This window comes from Arachis stenosperma, chromosome 7, assembly GCF_014773155.1.
Source record: "Arachis stenosperma cultivar V10309 chromosome 7, arast.V10309.gnm1.PFL2, whole genome shotgun sequence".
NCBI classification, from domain to species: domain Eukaryota; kingdom Viridiplantae; phylum Streptophyta; class Magnoliopsida; order Fabales; family Fabaceae; genus Arachis; species Arachis stenosperma.
This window is the reverse complement of record NC_080383.1, coordinates 30,601,769-30,620,487: the sequence shown is the minus strand read 5'-3', so window position 1 is coordinate 30,620,487 and position 18,719 is coordinate 30,601,769.

Genomic DNA, 18,719 nt, shown 5'->3' with positions numbered 1-18,719 from the left:
ACGCAAACAGGGTTCACCTTCGCTGGTTGCCTTATTTGGCATCGCTGGATGATTTGGGTAGATATAGCTGGGTGATATGCAAAATTGTGATCACTACTTTTCACAACTCAAATAATCCCTAGTAATGGCCCCAAAGACTTGGTGCTCAATACCATGGCATAAACACAACTTCGCATAACTAATCAGCAAGTGCACTGGGTCGTCCAAGTAATAAACCTTACGCGAGTAAGGGTCGATCCCACGGAGATTGTTGGTATGAAGCAAGCTATGGTCACCTTGTAAATCTCAGTCAGGCAGACTCAAATGGGTATAGATGATGAATAAAACATAAAGATAAAGATAGAGATACTTATGCAATTCATTGGTGAGAATTTCAGATAAGCGAATGGAGATGCTTTGTCCCTTCCGTCTCTCTGCTTTCCTACTGTCTTCATCCAATCCTTCTTACTCCTTTCCATGGCAAGCTTATGCAAGGGTTTCACCGTTGTCAGTGGCTACCTCCCATCCTCTCAGTGGAAATGTTCAACGCACCCTGTCACGGCACGGCTATCCAGCTGTCGGTTCTCGATCATGTCGGAATAGAATCCAGTGATTATTTTGCGTCTGTCACTAACGCCCCACAATCGCGAGTTTGAAGCACGTTACAGTCATTCAATCATTGAATCCTACTCAGAATACCACAGACAAGGTTAGACCTTCCGGATTCTCTTGAATGCCGCCATCAGTTCTGGCCTATACCACGAAGACTCTGATCTCATGGAATGGCTGGCTCGGTTGTCAGGCGAGCACTCGGTTGTCAGGCGATCAACCATGCGTCGTGTATCAGGAATCCAAGAGATATTCACCCAATCTAAGGTAGAACGGAGGTGGTTGTCAGTCACACGTTCATAGGTGAGAATGATGATGAGTGTCACGGATCATCACATTCATCAAGTTGAAGAACAAGTGATATCTTGGAACAAGAACAAGCGGAATTGAATAGAAGAACAATAGTAATTGCATTAATACTCAAGGTACAGCAGAGCTCCACACCTTAATCTATGGTGTGTAGAAACTCCACCGTTGAAAATACATAAGAACAAGGTCTAGGCATGGCCGTGAGGCCAGCCCCATGATCTAAGATAGCATAAGACTAAAGATAGCTACCAAGATTCCAAGACATCAAATACAATAGCAAAAGGTCCTATTTATAGGGAACTAGTAGCTTAGGAATTACAAAGATGAGTAAATGACATAAAAATCCACTTCCGGGCCCACTTGGTGTGTGCTTGGGCTGAGCATTAAAGCATTTCGTGTAGAGACTCTTCTTGGAGTTAAACGCCAGCTTTTGTGCCAGTTTGGGCGTTTAACTCCCATTTTGGTGCCAGTTCCGGCGTTTAACGCTGGGAATTCTGAAGGTGACTTTGAACGCCGGTTTGGGCTATCAAATCTTGGGCAAAGTATGGACTATCATATATTGCTGGAAAGCCCAGGATGTCTACTTTTCAACGCCGTTGAGAGCACGCCAATTGGGCTTCTGTAGCTCCAGAAAATCCACTTCGAGTGTAGGGAGGTCAGAATCCAACAGCATCTGCAGTCCTTTTCAGTCTCTGAATCAGATTTTTGCTCAGGTCCCTCAATTTCAGCCAGAAAATACCTGAAATCACAGAAAAACACACAAACTCATAGTAAAGTCCAGAAAAGTGAATTTTAACTAAAAACTAATAAAAATATACTAAAAACTCAACTAAATATACTAAAAACAATGCCAAAAAGCGTATAAATTATCTGCTCATCACTGGGGCTCGGCTGCACTGGCCTGGTTGTATAGATGTCTTTATCGTGGGACAAACAGAAATATTGTTAACTTGGCCGGGCCACTACAACTTCTACAGTCTTGGATTTTCTACAGGTTTCCCAGTTTGAGACCTAGTGGTTTTGATGTGTTTGGATTTTTGCTTGCATCCAGGTTTGGTTTATTATTTTTGGTGCATAACTTGTTCAATTTCATGTGTTCTTGTTTGTTATGACATGCTTTCAATGAAAATTGTAGGTGGAGCGAATATCTACCGAGAAACGATGCAGGGGGATCAAAGAGTGGTATCTGCACACCTTTCTTTGGATAGATTGCGTGTCCACGATGTGAGTCGTTTAGTGGTTGCTCTTACAAGCACTGGTTCATGTTTAATCTTCTGGTCTTACCTAACTTTAACTTGTTCGATACAGTTTGTGTGGGAGCCTTATTCTTCTCCTGAGGTTGCTACTATTGTTCATCTGGAGATACTAGTTAACGAGCACCGTAGGCTGTGGACGGCGGTCACTGGCCTGATATATTTTGCTGCGATTGAGTGGCATTAGGTGGTACCGCAGTTCGGTGGTGTTCAGCATCTCCTTCAGTTGGCTCTGAATATAGATTGGCTCCATGCGAAGGATGAAAGGGGTGGAGACCGATGGTTCTCCAGATACTATCAGGAGTGGCATCAGCATTGGGAGAACCGGGTTGATTTAGTCATACCGGTCGATCGAGTAGCTGACCCCGGTCCATCAGCTGAGTACTTGGACTGGTGGGGCCGTGTGGCCCACAGATTTCTATCCCCAAATGTTACATTTCATTATCCGAGGCCGATTGTTTTGACCGAGGAGGCTCGTCACAGATTTAGTCATACCGCTATCTTCGTGTTGGGTTCACTTGTCATACTCCATCCGGTTGGCCCAGTCACACATGGCCGGATTCTCATTCCGCATGATGTCAAACCAGTAATAAAACTCTGCTTTAGTTTTTGCATAGGCAGCATTCACCAGCATCCTCCTTGCATCTTTACCTTTGAAGCTAAGGCTAAAATTCGCTGCCACATGACGAATACAGTACGCTCGAAAAGGACGTGGAGGCAGCCAAGCATTCTCGGGGGCCTCAAGTGCAGCCTTGATGCCATTATGCCAGTTAGAGATAACAAGGATACCTCCCTGTTGCGTCACATGCGATCGTAGGTTGGACAAGAAGAATGACCATGACTCCGCATTTTCTCCCTCCACAAGGGTGAAGGCTATCGGGAGGATGTTCGAGTTTCCATCTTGCGCAATCGCTAATAGTAACGTGCCTTCATACTTGCCATACAAGTGGGTACCGTCAATACTCACGAGGGGCTTGCAATGCCGGAAGGCCTCTATGCAGGGCGAAAATGTCCAGAAAAGACGATGAAAATACACCGTTGACTCATCCACCTGATCCCCAATGTGAACAGGAGAGGTCTTCAACATAGTGACTATCCCAGCCATGGTCGATTTTAACCCTAGCATCCAACGTGGCAACTCGGCATACAACTCTTCCCAATCTCCATATATTTGTGCTACTGCCTTCTGTTTTGCCATCCAAACCTTCTTGTAACTAGGCCTGAACCCATAATCAGCTTCTGTTGCTTGTTGCAAGACCTTTATCGTAACCGCAGCATCCGCCCTAACCAACGGAAAAATCCTCACACAGATAACGTGGTAATTAAGCTGACGGTGATAACTGGAAATGGAGGTGGCCAAGCAAGTGTGCGGACCGTTGTACCTCCTAACCTCCCAAGTACCCTTTCGTGCACGAAGCGATATGCGAATCAACTAACTACAACTCTTGCCGAACTCCTAGCATTTTTCATGATACTTCAGATGATCCGATTCCAAGACTCTGTACTCAACACCTCGACGATGCTATAGTCCTTCACACTCAGAACAGCTTCATCTTTATTCTGGAATGATTGCCCAATCTAAAATTCTGTAGAAGAACCCCCAATTGTAGAACCTCCGTCTGCTTGTTGACCCAGAGCCTCCAAGTTTAGAGTGGAGAAGTGCGGAGGGTACTGCTGTGTGCCAGAACTTGAAGGCCCATGCTGTGCATGTGGATTGGCACCTATGTCATCATCACTGTCTCCAATGATATCTACAGGCTCCTGGTCAGAGTCATCATCCCGCATTGCATTCTCTACTCGATCAGGTTCCTTGAAGCCTTGAACTTCATGAATTATAACACCATTGGTATCTGCCTCAAATGCCTGATGCCAGACCCCAGGATTCTCCAACGGTACAGAACCAATTGCCTTCGTTCGATCTAAATCAGCCGCGAAGGAAGGGGATGCGACCTACGGAACAGATGGTCCGGCCGCATGCATCGAACTAGACGCACCGCTTGGGCAGTCGAGCTATGAACTGGAGCTGATGCCCCAGAACTATCGACACCAAGCTCCAACTTTGCATACAGCTCGTGTATTCTGACCTCCAAAAAACTCCTAACACAATGAAACAGAACCCTAATATCTTCATCAGTCGCTAGCACAAACGTATCATACTTAACACCGGTCGAGACAACTGTGATGGAAATCTTGTAGAATAGCTTCTTCACCCACTTGCTCCCAAATACCCCAAGCTTCTGCAAAATTCTGTTCTTCACATCTGACAAAGTGCTTGATGAACTGATGAATACACTCAATGATTTTCTGTCAGTGAACTTCACACCATATTTTTTGCTTCTTTTGATTTTCCCAGAGCAATGCACTAAGACAAGCAAACTCTCTTCCTCACTTGCCATTGTGATAATGATCTCTTCAACAGCTTGAATCTCACTCATATATTTATAGAATTTCTCTCCTCATAAACCGTGACAGCTAACAAGGGTTTATGCCTATTCAAAATCCTTCATAAACCGTTGCTGCTTACAAGGTTTTATGCACCTTTAGCTCCCTTAGTAAACCGTGATGGCCTGCCACGGTTTATGATCAAACCTTTTCAAACGTAAATCGTGCCAGGTAGCCACGGTTTACATATAATTTTGAAACCATAGTTAGCTCCCACGATCTACATAATATTAAAAAAGGACACGCTCGTAACCAGTTTGCAAATGTTGTAATCAGGTAAACCTTTCTCTGTTTTATTTTATATAAGTACATTGCCCCAAAATTTGTATGTAGTTCATTTTAGAGCGTAACGAATTACTCAAAAATAAAAGAGGATATAAATGTAAGTAATTTTTAATAAAAATATTTGTGTAATAAATCTTGTCAAATAATTTATTTACCTAAATTACCCTATTTTGTTATTCCAGATACATTTTTATAAAAATAATTAATATTCTAAAATATCCTTAATTTAGTATTAGAGGTAAAAATGGGTTAGTCGAATTTTAATTTAGAAGAAAAATTCATGTTATAAATATATAGCCAAGTCTACACTTATTATTTTCTATATGTGTTTTTTTTAATACCAAAATTCGATCTATTTAGAAGCTCTAGAAATCTGTTTCATAAACTATAGTTTAAAATAATAAACTACAAAAACTAAAATTGATACTAAATAAAGTAAACAATTATTTTTTTATCATAAATGATTTAAGCACGAATAAAATTAACCACAAAAAAATAATTATATCTATAATATTGTGATAAAATTACTTGAAGTGGATGCCTATTTTTATAAGACTCAGATTATCAAGAGTGGTTGTAGTTAATAAAGTTTAAAAAGAGTGTTCTTCATACGTCTATAAATAGCATGGTTCTAAAAACCGGACTGGACCGGCCGGTTCGACCGGATTAACCGGAAACCGGTCTTATAGCCGGTCCGGTTGACACGCAAAACCGTCTAGCAAAAAATTGGTTTAAAAACCGGCCGAACCGGTGGTTAACCGGTGAACTGGATGAACCGGCCGGGTCAAAAACCGGTTCTAAAAAAAAACGTAAGAACCCCACCCCCAAAACAGCCGACCCTCTCCCTTCTGTCTCACTCTCACATTCCAACCAAATCCCTAACCTTTGAGAGAAAACACCGCCGTCAAGATCAGCTCCCAGCAACCACCACGGCATCCCTTCTCCCTTCTCCCTTCTCCCTCCCTCTCATGAGTCTCACTCACCCAAATCCCTAACCCACTACGTTGCTACTTCCCTCTCTCTCTCTCTCAGCCAGGTGCCAGCAGCCTCCGCCGCCTCATCTCCTCCTCGTCTCGCTCTCAGCCAACAACAGCAGTCTCCGGCGACCCATCGTCTGGAAAGCTGACCACCATTCTTACCTTATCTTTTCTCTTCTCGCCTCTCCTTTTCCCTTCAAATGCTTCTGCCCCCACTCAGCTCTCGTCACTGCCACAGAGAGAAGCTGAATCTCTCTGCCTTGCATTGTTTCGCCACTCGCACCGCTCTCTGCGCCGCCGCAAGCTCAGCCGGCCACCACCAACTCTGGGCGGCACTACTTTTGCTCTTCTTCCCCTTTCCATTTTCCAGTCTGTCTTTGCTACATTCCAGGTTCCCTGCCTTATCCCTGCTTCCTGCTCTGTTTCTTTACTTTTTTTATTAATTCTGTTATTAATTTTAGTTAGATTGCTGATTAATCATAATATAGAATTAAGAAATTGGTATAAATGATGAGAAAGAGACATGTATGAGGAGGGGGCCTGGGGCCAGGGGGCATTGAACTAACTTGATACATACATACACTAGTTAGATATGCCTTTATAAATAGGTGATGTAGGAATAAATGCTTCTAGTTATAGCTCAAACGTGGTGATTGTAAGAGATCCCCAATTGAAACAAAAATAATTTGGTTCTTTTTTATTTTCTTTCCTTCTTCTCTGATATTATCATTATTGTTTGGTTTTGGGATCTTTTCCAGTTTCTGCTCGTTGGCTACCATAGTTTTTTGGGGCTCTATTCAGCTTTAGGAGAATACAGAAAGAAAAGAAAGCTACAAAAGTAAGAGTTTTTCCTCAGAAGAAAGATACCATACATACATTTAACAAGGTTTGTAAATATCTTAAACTAGCAGAACCTAGTGCAGTGAAATGGGTAGTGCTCCTTTATCAAGCTGGCCATGGGAGAATTTTGGATTATTCAAGGTATATTATATTATATGATGCATCTGTTATGTATATATAATAAGTCTAACTACTTGTGTGTTTTCAATTTGATAAATACAGTATGTGTTATACGGTCCATTGGTGGAGAAAGTTGTGTATGAATGGTTGAATGGCATGGAACTCTACTCCATGATCAGCTGCTGGAGCCTTCACTTGCTCATACTATGGATTCTAAGAGAAGGAGTTCATGTTCTGTGGAGTTCTTAATAATTCTGTTTGTTAGAATAGATAGATATATATGCTGTTAGGTAGCTAGATTGTGGTTAGAGGATTCTAGGCCTGATAATTGCTCCGTTCTTGATTATCCAACATGGCTTAATATTGCTTGTTTATTGAATGATGTTGGTGTGATCATTACTGTGTTGTTTCTGTTTCATGTGACCTGATTCTACCTGCTGCCCTGCTGAACTATACTTGTGAAATTAAGTTTGATGCTGCCTCTGTACATGCAATCCATGCTTTTCTCATGTTAATTGCAATTTTTGGATTCATGTGCTTATATTTTGCTGCTACTTGCTACCCAAATTTCTAGAAATTGCTGTTTTTAAACTTGTTACTTAAGAGTTGAACGTGGCACTTTTCAAATTCTTAATGTCACTATATTTCTCTTCCTTAATGATCTATGAAGTTTTTTAGTTATAAACTTTGATGTTTGAAGTTGTTTGTGAACTTCTAATATTAAGTTATGGATAATTTATTATGTGAAATTTTAAATTTTATTAAGTTAGAAATTATTGAATTTATATATTTAAAATTATTTTTAAATTTTTTAATAATTTTATTTAATATTTAATTAAACCGGTTGAACCCCGGTCGAACCAGTGAACCATTGAACCAGTGACCTCACCGGTTTATTGACCGGTCCGGTTCTCGCAACCTTGATAAATAGTAGTAAAATCTAAAGCATATGACACACAATAGTAACAATAAAATCGCTTCTCTCCTTCTTTATATACTATTTTTCTCTTTCTCTCTTTTACAAATAAGTTACTACATATATTAGTAAATATATATAAATCACTTCTATTATATTGAGATAATTATATTGATGGATTTTGCTACTAAAATTATCTATTTATGCTTCTTTATTTTTATCTATTTCTTTTTCCTTATTTATTTATTTTACAGTACGTTATCAGCACGAGACTCTAATCAAAATTTAAGAAGACTAAGGTAATAAATTTTCATTATGTCAAAACTCTCCCATCTTGAATTTAATGCTCTTGATATATCTGGAAATAACTATTTATCATGATACTAGATGCTGAAATCCATCTTGAGTCAATGGATCTTGAAGATACCATTAAGGCTGAAAATAATGTATCTTAGAAGGATAAAACCAAAGTCATGATCTTCCTTCATCGACATCTTGATGAAAGATTGAAAAATGAATATCTCACACTAAAAGATCATGCAGATCTGTGAAAAAACCTTAAAGAAAGGTATAATAATCATCAAAAGACAGTGATACTTCCTCAAGCCCGAGATAAGTGGACACACTTGTGTCTACAGGATTTTAAACCCATAAATAAATACAATTCAACAATGTTCTGAATTACCTAACGAATGAAATTATGTGGGAAAAAGATAACTGATAATAATATGTTAGAGAAAACTTTCTCGACCTTTCACGCTTTGAATGTGCTCCTGCAGCAGCAGTATCGAGAAAAAGAATTTAAAAAATTTTCCGAGTTAATTTCTTGCCTTCTTGTTGCTTAACGCAACAATGAGTTACTTTTAAAAAAATCATGAAGCGCGCCCAACTGACGTCGCCCCATTTCCTGAAGCAAATGCGACAGATCATTACCCCAGAAGAGGTAAATGGCAAGGTTTTGGTAACAAAAAAATTTATGGAAGGAAGAAAAATTATGTTCACAAGAAAGGATCTCACCATAAGTGGGATAAAGAAAGAAATAATGGGTAAAATAAATCAACAGAGGATAAATATTTTTGTTGTAGTAGAAAGGGTCATTGGTCGCGTACCTGTCGTACCCCGAGGCACCTAGTTGATCTTTACCAAGTATCTTTGAAAAATTATGACAAAGAAAAGGAGACAAATTTTGTTTCAAAGAATGTTGGTAAAAATTACACCACTCATTTTTGAGGATCTTGAAGGAAATATTGGTCATTTGATCAATGATGGAAAAGACAAAAAGTTTAATATGTGGGTTTGCTAAAGTACTCATGTAAATAAATAATGTAAAAAATTTTTTGTTAAGTTTTATTTTCAATGTAATTAAATTTCAAGTATTATGTATATAAATAATGTTTAATAAAATATTTATATTTATGAATTTCAAAACTACTAAATGTGCTAAGTTTTAAAATAATAATAATAAATTTTTTACTATATGATACTATATACAGTATTTCTTAGAAAAACAATAAAAAAATTTACTGCGCATATACTTCTACTCATTTTATTATTATTATTTGTCTTTGAAGAAAATGGCAAGGACATATAATAAAAATATTTGCATTGCGGATAGTGAAAATTCGCACATCATCATCAAAAGCAAGGTTCTGATAACCAGACCGGTCATCGAACCGTTTTAGTCACTGATTCACTGATTTATTGGTTTAACCAGTCCAACCATAATCTCACCGGAAAAACCGTTTTAGAATAAAATAATATATAAAATTTAAATATATATCCTAAAATATAATTATAGCTTTTGATAAAGATCTTCCTACCAATCCAGTTCTTTTGGTATAGCTTTGTGGTATAATTATAGCTTTGTGGTATAATTATACCAATTCAGAATTAGACTGCATATACTACATTCAAGGAGAAATCTTATGCTTGTACAACTTAACAGCACATAATCCACCTGACATAAAGCTAAGCAAGGACTCAAGAATTGTTTATTTCTGGACAAAAGGGGATCATAAACAACTGATTTTGTGGAAGTTCAATGAATAAACAAACAAACTACAATAATATGCATTATGCAATGCCATAAACAAACCAATGATGAAGGGTTCCTCTCTTCAAGCTTGTGGAGGACTAGAATCAATCAACATAGTAGCTGTTGGGATAATCTTCCTTCTTAATTCTTTTATACCTCAAATAATTTCCTACAAAATGAAAACTGAGCACAAAATAGGGCCTTAAAACAAAAACAAAACAACACTCACAGAGCCAGAAATCAGAACATTCACACAGCCAGAAATCAAGAACAATCAGCACAATATATTAAAAAGAGTCAGAAATCAAGAACAATCAGCAACTAAAATTAAAATACAGCAACAAATAATCACCCTAAATACTAAAATCGATAAATCTATCAACAAAAATTCAAAAACAGTTGATTCAAAAGTTAAAAAACACTAAAACAGCAGCAGCAAGTACCAAACAGCAACAAGTAACCCCTAATCACACTAAACCTGAAATTTCAACAGCAACAAGTAATCCCTAATCACACTAAACCTGAAATTTCAACAAACATTACAAACAGCAACAAGTAATCCCTAATCCCTAAACAAAATTTCTAATAATGATTTCATTTTCATTTTTAGCAGCAGCAAGAAAATTTTAACCAAAATTTCAGAAATCAAATAAAGAGCAGCAGCACAAAATCAACAAACAGAGGCTCTGGGGAAGAAGATGGAGACACGAACAAAACATACAGAAACACTAACCTTCGATGGAGGCACAGACGGCGACCAGGGAGACGACGGCTACCGGGGAGACGACGGCTACCGGGAAGACGACGGCGAGTGGTGATACGGCAGCAAGTTGCTTCAAGACAAAAAAATAGAGAAGCCACGGAGGTCAAACGGATGACGGAAAAGTAGGACGCCGAGCTACAAGAGAGGGCCAGGCCACGGACGGCGACGACATCACGGACGGCAGCAGCACTGCGGCAGAACCATTGCAAAATGCAGAGAGAGCCTAGGGTTTTGGTTTGGTGAGTTAAGATGAAGAGCCGAAGAGGACCTGTCGACTTATTGGATTCCGAACACAGGGATGAGGAAGAAGCGGCGGTGCTGAGGAACTGGAGACGGCGGCAGCGCTGAAGAACTGGGAACAGTGGCGACGATGGAAGGCTAGGGTTCCTTAGCTTTAGAGTTCTCCAGGGAGTGAGTAGTGAAATGAATGAATGATTGGGGGAAGAGAGGGGGGTTGGGTGGAGTGGATCCGTTTCTTTCTTTTTTTGTTTAAATTAAAAAACGGCGCCATTTTTTTGAACCGGTCGGTCACCGGTCCGGCCCAACTGGCCGGTTTTTGACCGATTCACTGGTTTTTCAGCGGTTTTTCCAATTGCATTTTTTACTGGAAGACCGGACCGGTTGCATTGCTGGTTCGCGGTTAAATTGGTCGAACCGGCCAGTCTAGTCCGATTTTTAGAACCTTGATCAAAAGTAATATATATGTTACACATTTTGTGTCAAAAGAAGAATATATTAATACTATTATTGGCTCAGACAATGTGATAGAAAGCTCTGAAAGAACTATAATTTTGTTTCTTGGAGGAACAAAATTCATAATAAATAATGCACTATTGTCTACCAAGTCTCTAAGGAACGTATTGAGTTTTAAAGATATTCGTCGGAATGGATATCATATTGAGATAATAAATGAAAAAAATCATGAGTACTTATATATCACAACTCATGATTCAAATAAAAAGGTTATATTAGAAAAGTTACCCTCACTTTTATCTGGATTATATTATACTAAAATTAGTGCAATTGAATCACATGCCATTGTAAACCCGAAGTTTACCAACCCAAATGAATTTATAAGTTGGCATGATCGATTGGGTCATTCGGGAACAACCATGATGCGGAGAATTATTGAAAACTCTCATGGACATTCACTAAAGGACCAAAAGATTATTAAATCTAGTGAATTTTATTGTCCTGCATGTTCTCAAAGAAAGCTAATTTTAAGACCATCACCAGTAAAGATTAGATTTGAGTCCCCTAAATTCCTAGAAAGGATTCAAGGCGATATATGTGGACCTATTCATCCACCATGTGGATCTTTTAGATACTTTATGGTCCTAATAGACGCATCTTCGAGACGGTCATATGTGTGCTTATTGTCTTCTCGAAACTTGGCGTTTGCGAGATTACTTGCTCAAATTATTTGATTAAAAGCACAATTTTCAAAAAATTCAATCAAAACAATTCATCTTGATAATACTGGTGAATTTACTTCCTAAGCCTTTGATGCTTATTGTATGGCTAATGAAATAAACGTTGAACATCCAGTAGCTCATGTTCACACACAAAATGGGTTAGCAAAATCACTTACTAAACACCTCCAATTAATTGCTAGACCCTTACTTACGAGAACAAATCTCCCAACCTTGACTTGGGGGAATGCTATTTTGCATGCCGTAGCACTTATTCGTTTGAGGCCAACAAGTTATCGTCAGTTCTCTCCTATGCAATTAGCTTTTGGCTAGCAGCCAAATATTTTTCATTTAAGAATATTCATGTGTGCGATATATGTTCCCATTGCACTTCCTTTTTGCACTAAAATGGGACCCCAAAGAAAATTGGGGATATATGTTGGATATGATTCTCCCTCTATAGTTAGGTATATTGAGATACAAAGTGGAGATGTATTTAAAGTTCGATTTGCAAATTGTCATTTTGATAAATCAAAATTTTCAACATTAGGAGGAGAAAATAAGCTTCTTGAAAAGGAACTTAATTGGAATGCATCATCCTTGATGTATTTAGATCCTCGATCAGGGCAATGTGAATTAAAAGTTCAAAAAATTATACATTTACAAAGAATAGCAAATGAATTGTCTAATGCATTTTCTGATACGAAAAGGATAACTAAATCCTATATACCAGTTGAGAATGCTCCAATTCGAATTGATGTCCCAATCGGACAAATGACTACTGAAACAAATTCACGTCAGAAGCGTGGTAGGCCTGTCGGTTCAAAAGACAAAAATTTTCAGAAAGATAAAGACATAATAAAGACACCTGTAGTTGTCCAAAACTCTGATATAATTTTGATGCCAGAAGACGTTCAAGTATCTGAAGATACTGAAGATTGTGAAAATGATGAGATATCGATAAATTATCTCTTTATAGGAGAAAATGGGACCGAAATAAGACAATCGTCAATAAAATATTTGCATATAATGTGGTATTAAATATCATGCATGAAAGTAGGGATATTGAGCTAAGAATAGTCGAAGAATGTCGACAAAGGATTTATTGGCCAAAATGGGAAGAAGTTATGAAGGTTGAGTTAGACTCACTTACAAAACGTGAAGTCTTTGAACCTGTAGTTCGTACACTAGAAGATGTAAATTGGATACAGATGGATATTTGTGAGAAAACGAAATGAGAAAAATGAAGTTGTACGCTATAAAGCTCGACTTGTGGCACAAGATTTTTCACAAAGACCCGGTATAAATTATGAACAAACATATTCCCCTATAGTGGATGCAATAACATTGCATTATTTAGTCAGTTTATTCGCATACCATAAACTACATATGCATTTAATGGATGTGGTAACAGCCTACTTATACGGATCATTAAATCGTGATGTCTATATGAAAGTCTCTGAAGGATTAAAGATATCTAAATCATTCAATGAATATTCACAGGGGTTCTACTCACTCAAATTGCAAAGATCTTTATATAGTCTAAAGCAATCTAGACGAATGTGGTATAATCGTCTTACTGAGTATCTGGCTAAAAATGGATTCAAGAATAATGATATCTACCCATGTATTTTCATGAAGAAATATGCATCTGGATTTATTATAATTGCTGTGTACATTGATGATTTAAATATTATTGGAACTCTTGAAGAGATTCCAACAATTATAAAAGCTCTAAAAGAAGAGCTTGAGATGAAAGATTTTGGAAAGGCTAAATTTTGTCTTCGCCTGCAGATCGAGCATACAAAAAATGGGATCTTTATTCATCAAATAACATATACAGAAAATATCTTGAAGAGATTTTATATGGATAAGTCACATCCATTAAGTACTCCAATGATCATAAGGTCTTTGGATGTGGAAAATAATCAATTGCGTCCTAAAGAAGAAAATAAAGATATCCTTGGTTCTGAAGTACCTTAGTGCCACTGGAGCACTAATGTATCTTGCTTATAACACACGACTCGATATATCATTTGCTGTGAACTTACTAGCAAGGTATAGTTCCTCTCCAAGCAGAAGACATTGGAATGGAATCAAACAAATCTTTCTATATCTTCATGGAATGGTTGACATGGGATTGTATTATCCATATGGATCCAAGTCACAACTAGTTGGCTATGCAGATGCAAGATACTTGTCTGATCCACACAAAGGGAGATCTCAAATAGGATACTTGTACGCATATGTTGATACAGCTATATTTTGGAGGTCCACGAAACAAACGATCGTAGCAACATCCTCTAATCATGCAGAAATACTAGCGATAGATGAAGTTAGTCGCAAGTGTTTTTGGCTCAGGAGTTTAATCCAATATATTCTGTCATCATGTGGACTGGTTGATTATAAGATAGCTCCAGCTATTCTGTTTGAAGATAATACAGCATGCATTGCTCAACTTAAGGGTGGATACATCAAAGGTGATAGAACAAAGCATATTTCTTCCAAATTCTTCTTCACTCATGACCTTCAAAAATTAAGGAAAAATTGATGTCCAACAGATCCACTCAAGCGATAATCTAGCAGATTTATTTTACTTCCAAATCCTCCTTTGAAAGATTGGTACATCAGATTGGGATGCACTGATTTCGAGATATAAAATAATATTGGCAAAAGGGAGAGACTGTACTCTTTTTTTCTTAGTCAGATTTTTCTCCCTATTGGATTTTTCTTGACAAGGTTTTTAATAAGGTAGTCCCCATCACAAAGAATATTGTACTCTTTTTTCTTCACTAAGTTTTTTCGCATTGAGTTTTTCTTTAATAAAGTTTCAATGAGGTATAATCCTAGATGGTTATTCATGTAGGAGTGTTATGATAAGATTGCTTGAGGTGGAAGGCCATTTTTCATAAGACTCGGGTTATCAAGAGTGATTGTAATTAATAAAGTTTGAAAAGAGTGTCCTTCATACGTGTATAAATAGTAGTAGAATCTAAAGCATATGACACAAAATAGTAACAATAAAATCACTTCTCTCCTTCTTCATATACTGTTTTTCTCTTTCTCTCTTTTACAAATAAGTTACTTGGTGGACGAAATTGTGATTCACTCTCTTTGTATGGAATTTAAAAATTGGCTCTATTGGAATTTATGATCACAACTCCGTTCAACTAACCAGCAAGTGTACTGGGTCATCCAAGTAATACCTTACGTGAGTAAGGGTCGATCCCACAGAGATTGTTGGTATGAAGCAAGCTGTGGTCATCTTGCAAATCCCAGTTAGGTAGACTCATAGGGGCATTAGATTAGATATTCAGATGAGAAATAAAATAAACAGAAAATAAAATAGGATAGAAATACTTATGTAAATTAATAGTGGGAGTTTCAGATAGGTGTATGGAGATGCTGTGCTCCTCTTGAATCTCTACTTTCTTATTACATTCATCCAATCCTTCTTACTCCTTTCCATGGCAAGCTGTATGTAGGGCGTCACCGTCGTCAATGGCTACTTTTCATCCTCTCGGGAAAATGGTCCTATGCGCTGTCACTGCATGGCTAATCGTCTGGAGGCATCACCCTTGCCGATGGCTACATCCCATCCTCTCAGTGAAAATGGTCCAAGTGCTCTGTCACAGCACGGCTAATCATCTGTCGGTTCTCAATCAGGTTGGAGTAGAATCCCTTGATTCTTTTGCGTCTGTCACTAACGCCCAGCCTTCAGGAGTTTGAAGTCCGTCACAGTCATTCAATACCAGAATCCTACTCGGAATACCACAGACAAGGTTAGAATTTCGGATAGTGTTATTGATTCTCCTAGTTAAGTATATTGATTCTTGAACACAGCTACTTTTATGAGTCTTGGCCGTGGCCCTAAGCATTTTGTTTTCCAGTATTACCACCGGATACATAAATGCCACAGACACATTGACTGGGTGAACCTTTTCAGATTGTGACTCAGCTTTGCTAGAGTCCCCAGTTAGAGGTGTCCAGAGCTCTTAAGCACACTCTTTTTGCTTTGGATCACGACTTTAACCACTTGGTCTCAAGCTTTTCACTTGGACCTTCATGACACAAGCACATGGTTAGGGACAGCTTGGTTTAGCCGCTTAGGCCTGGATTTTATTTCCTTGGTCCCTCATATCCATTGATGCTCAAAGCCTTGGATCCTTTTTACCCTTGCCTTTTGGTTTTAAGGGCTATTGGCTTTTTCTGCTTGTTTTTTCTTTTTCTTTCTATTTTTTTTCGCCCTTTTTTTTCCGCAAGTTTGTGTTCTTCACTACTTTTTCTTGCTTCAAGAATCAATTTTATGATTTTTCAGATCATCAATAACATTTCTCTTTGTTTATCATTCTTTCAAGAGCCAACAATTTTAACATTCATAAACAACAAGATCAAAAATATGCACTGTTCAAGCATTCATTCAGAAAACAAAAAGTATTGTCACTACATCAATATAATTAAACTAAATTCAAGGATAAATTCGAAATTTATGTACTTCTTGTTCTTTTGAATTAAAACATTTTTTATTTAAGAGAGGTGAAGGATTCATGGAGTTATTCATAACTTTAAGACATAGTTACTAAACACTAATGATCATGGAGTAGAGACACAAAACATAAATAAACATGAAGCATAAAAATCGAAAAACAGAGAAATAAGAACAAGGAATGAGTCCACCTTAGTGAAGGTGGCGCCTTCTTGAAGAACCAATGGTGCTCTTTAAGGTCCTCTATGTCTCTTCCTTGCTTCTGTTTGCATGATCCCTAGTAATTTTGGTGCCCCTATCCTTATTCCTGCTCATGTGACAGAGAGGAGAAAAAGAAAAAAGAAAGAGGAATCCTCTATGTCACAGTAAAGAGGATCCTTATTGTTAGTAGAAAAAGAAAGGGCAGAGTATTGAAGAAGAATGGTTGAGGAAAGAGGTAGGGATTTGAGATGAAGAGAGGTGAAGAGAAGTGTTAGTAAATAAATAAATAAATAGAGAAAGGGGAGAGATAGAATTCGAAAATAATTTTGAAAAAGTGGTTAGTAATTTTCGAAAATTAAAGATAAGATATAATTAAAATTAAAATTCAAAACAATTAAAAAGAATTTTTGAAAAAGAGAGAGGTATTTTCGAAAATTAGAGAGGGATAGGTAGTTAGTTGGTTTTGAAAAAGATAGGAAACAAACAAAAAGTCAAATAGTTAGTTGAAAAAGATATTAAAATCAAATTTGAAAAGAGAAGAAGATACGAAGTTTAGATAAGATATTTTGAAATCAAATTTTGAAAAAGATAAAATTTTGAAAAAGATAAGATAAATAGATAAGATAAAAGATAAGATTTTAAGAAAAAGATATTTTAAAAAAGATTTAATTTTAAAGTTAAAATTAATTACTTGACTAACAAGAAACTTAAAGATAAAATTCTAGAATTTAAAGATTGAACCTTTCTTAACAAGAAAGTAACAAACTTCAAATTTTTGAATCAATCACATTAATTGTTAGTGTAATTTCGAAAATTTGATATAAAGATAAGAAAAAGATTTTGAAAAAGGTTTTTGAAATTTTCGAAAAAAAAAGAAAAATTGAAAAAGATATGATTTTTGAAAAAGATTTTGAAAAGATAAGATTTTTAAATTTGAAAATTTGACTTGACTTGTAAGAAACAACTAACTTTAAAAAATTTTTGACTAAGTCAACTCAAATTTTTGAAAATTTGGAGAAAAATAAGGAAAAGATATTTTTTTGATTTTTGAATTTTTAATTATGATAGAGAAAAACACAAAAATGACCCAAAACATGAAAATTTTGGATCAAACATATGATGCATGCAAGAACACTATGAATGTCAAGTTGAACACCAAGAACACTTTGAAGATCATGATGAACATCAAGAACATATTTTTGAAAAATTTTTGATGCAAAGAAAACATGCAAGACACCAAACTTAGAAATCTTTAATGCATGGACTCTAACAAACAAAAAATACATATGAAAAATAACAAACAATACAAAACAAGAAAACATCAAGATCAAACAAGAAGACTTGTCAAGAACAACTTGAAGATCATGAAGAACACCATGAATGCATGAATTTTTGAAAAATGCAAGAAAAAAAAATTTTTAAAGCATGCAATTGACACCAAACTTAAAAATTGACTCAAGACTCAAACAAGAAACACCAAATATTTTTTATTTTTATGATTTTATGATTTTTTTTTGGATTTTTATTAATTTTTTTCGAAAATATTTTTGGAAAAACGAAAAAGAAAAGAAAATTTTGAAAAAAAAGATTTTTGAAAAGTTTTTGAAAAGAAAATTACCTAATCTGAGCAACAAGATGAACCGTCAGTTGTCCATACTCGAACAATCCCCGGCAACGGCGCCAAAAACTTGGTGGACGAAATTGTGATTCACTCTCTTTGTATGGAATTTAAAAATTGGCTCTATTGGAATTTATGATCACAACTCCGTTCAACTAACCAGCAAGTGTACTGGGTCGTCCAAGAAATACCTTACGTGAGTAAGGGTCGATCCCACAGAGATTGTTGGTATGAAGCAAGCTATGGTCATCTTGCAAATCCCAGTTAGGTAGACTCATAGGGGCATTAGATTAGATATTCAGATGAGAAATAAAATAAACAGAAAATAAAATAGGATAGAAATACTTATGTAAATTAATAGTGGGAATTTCAGATAGGTGTATGGAGATGCTGTGCTCCTCTTGAATCTCTACTTTCTTATTACATTCATCCAATCCTTCTTACTCCTTTCCATGGCAAGCTGTATGTAGGGCG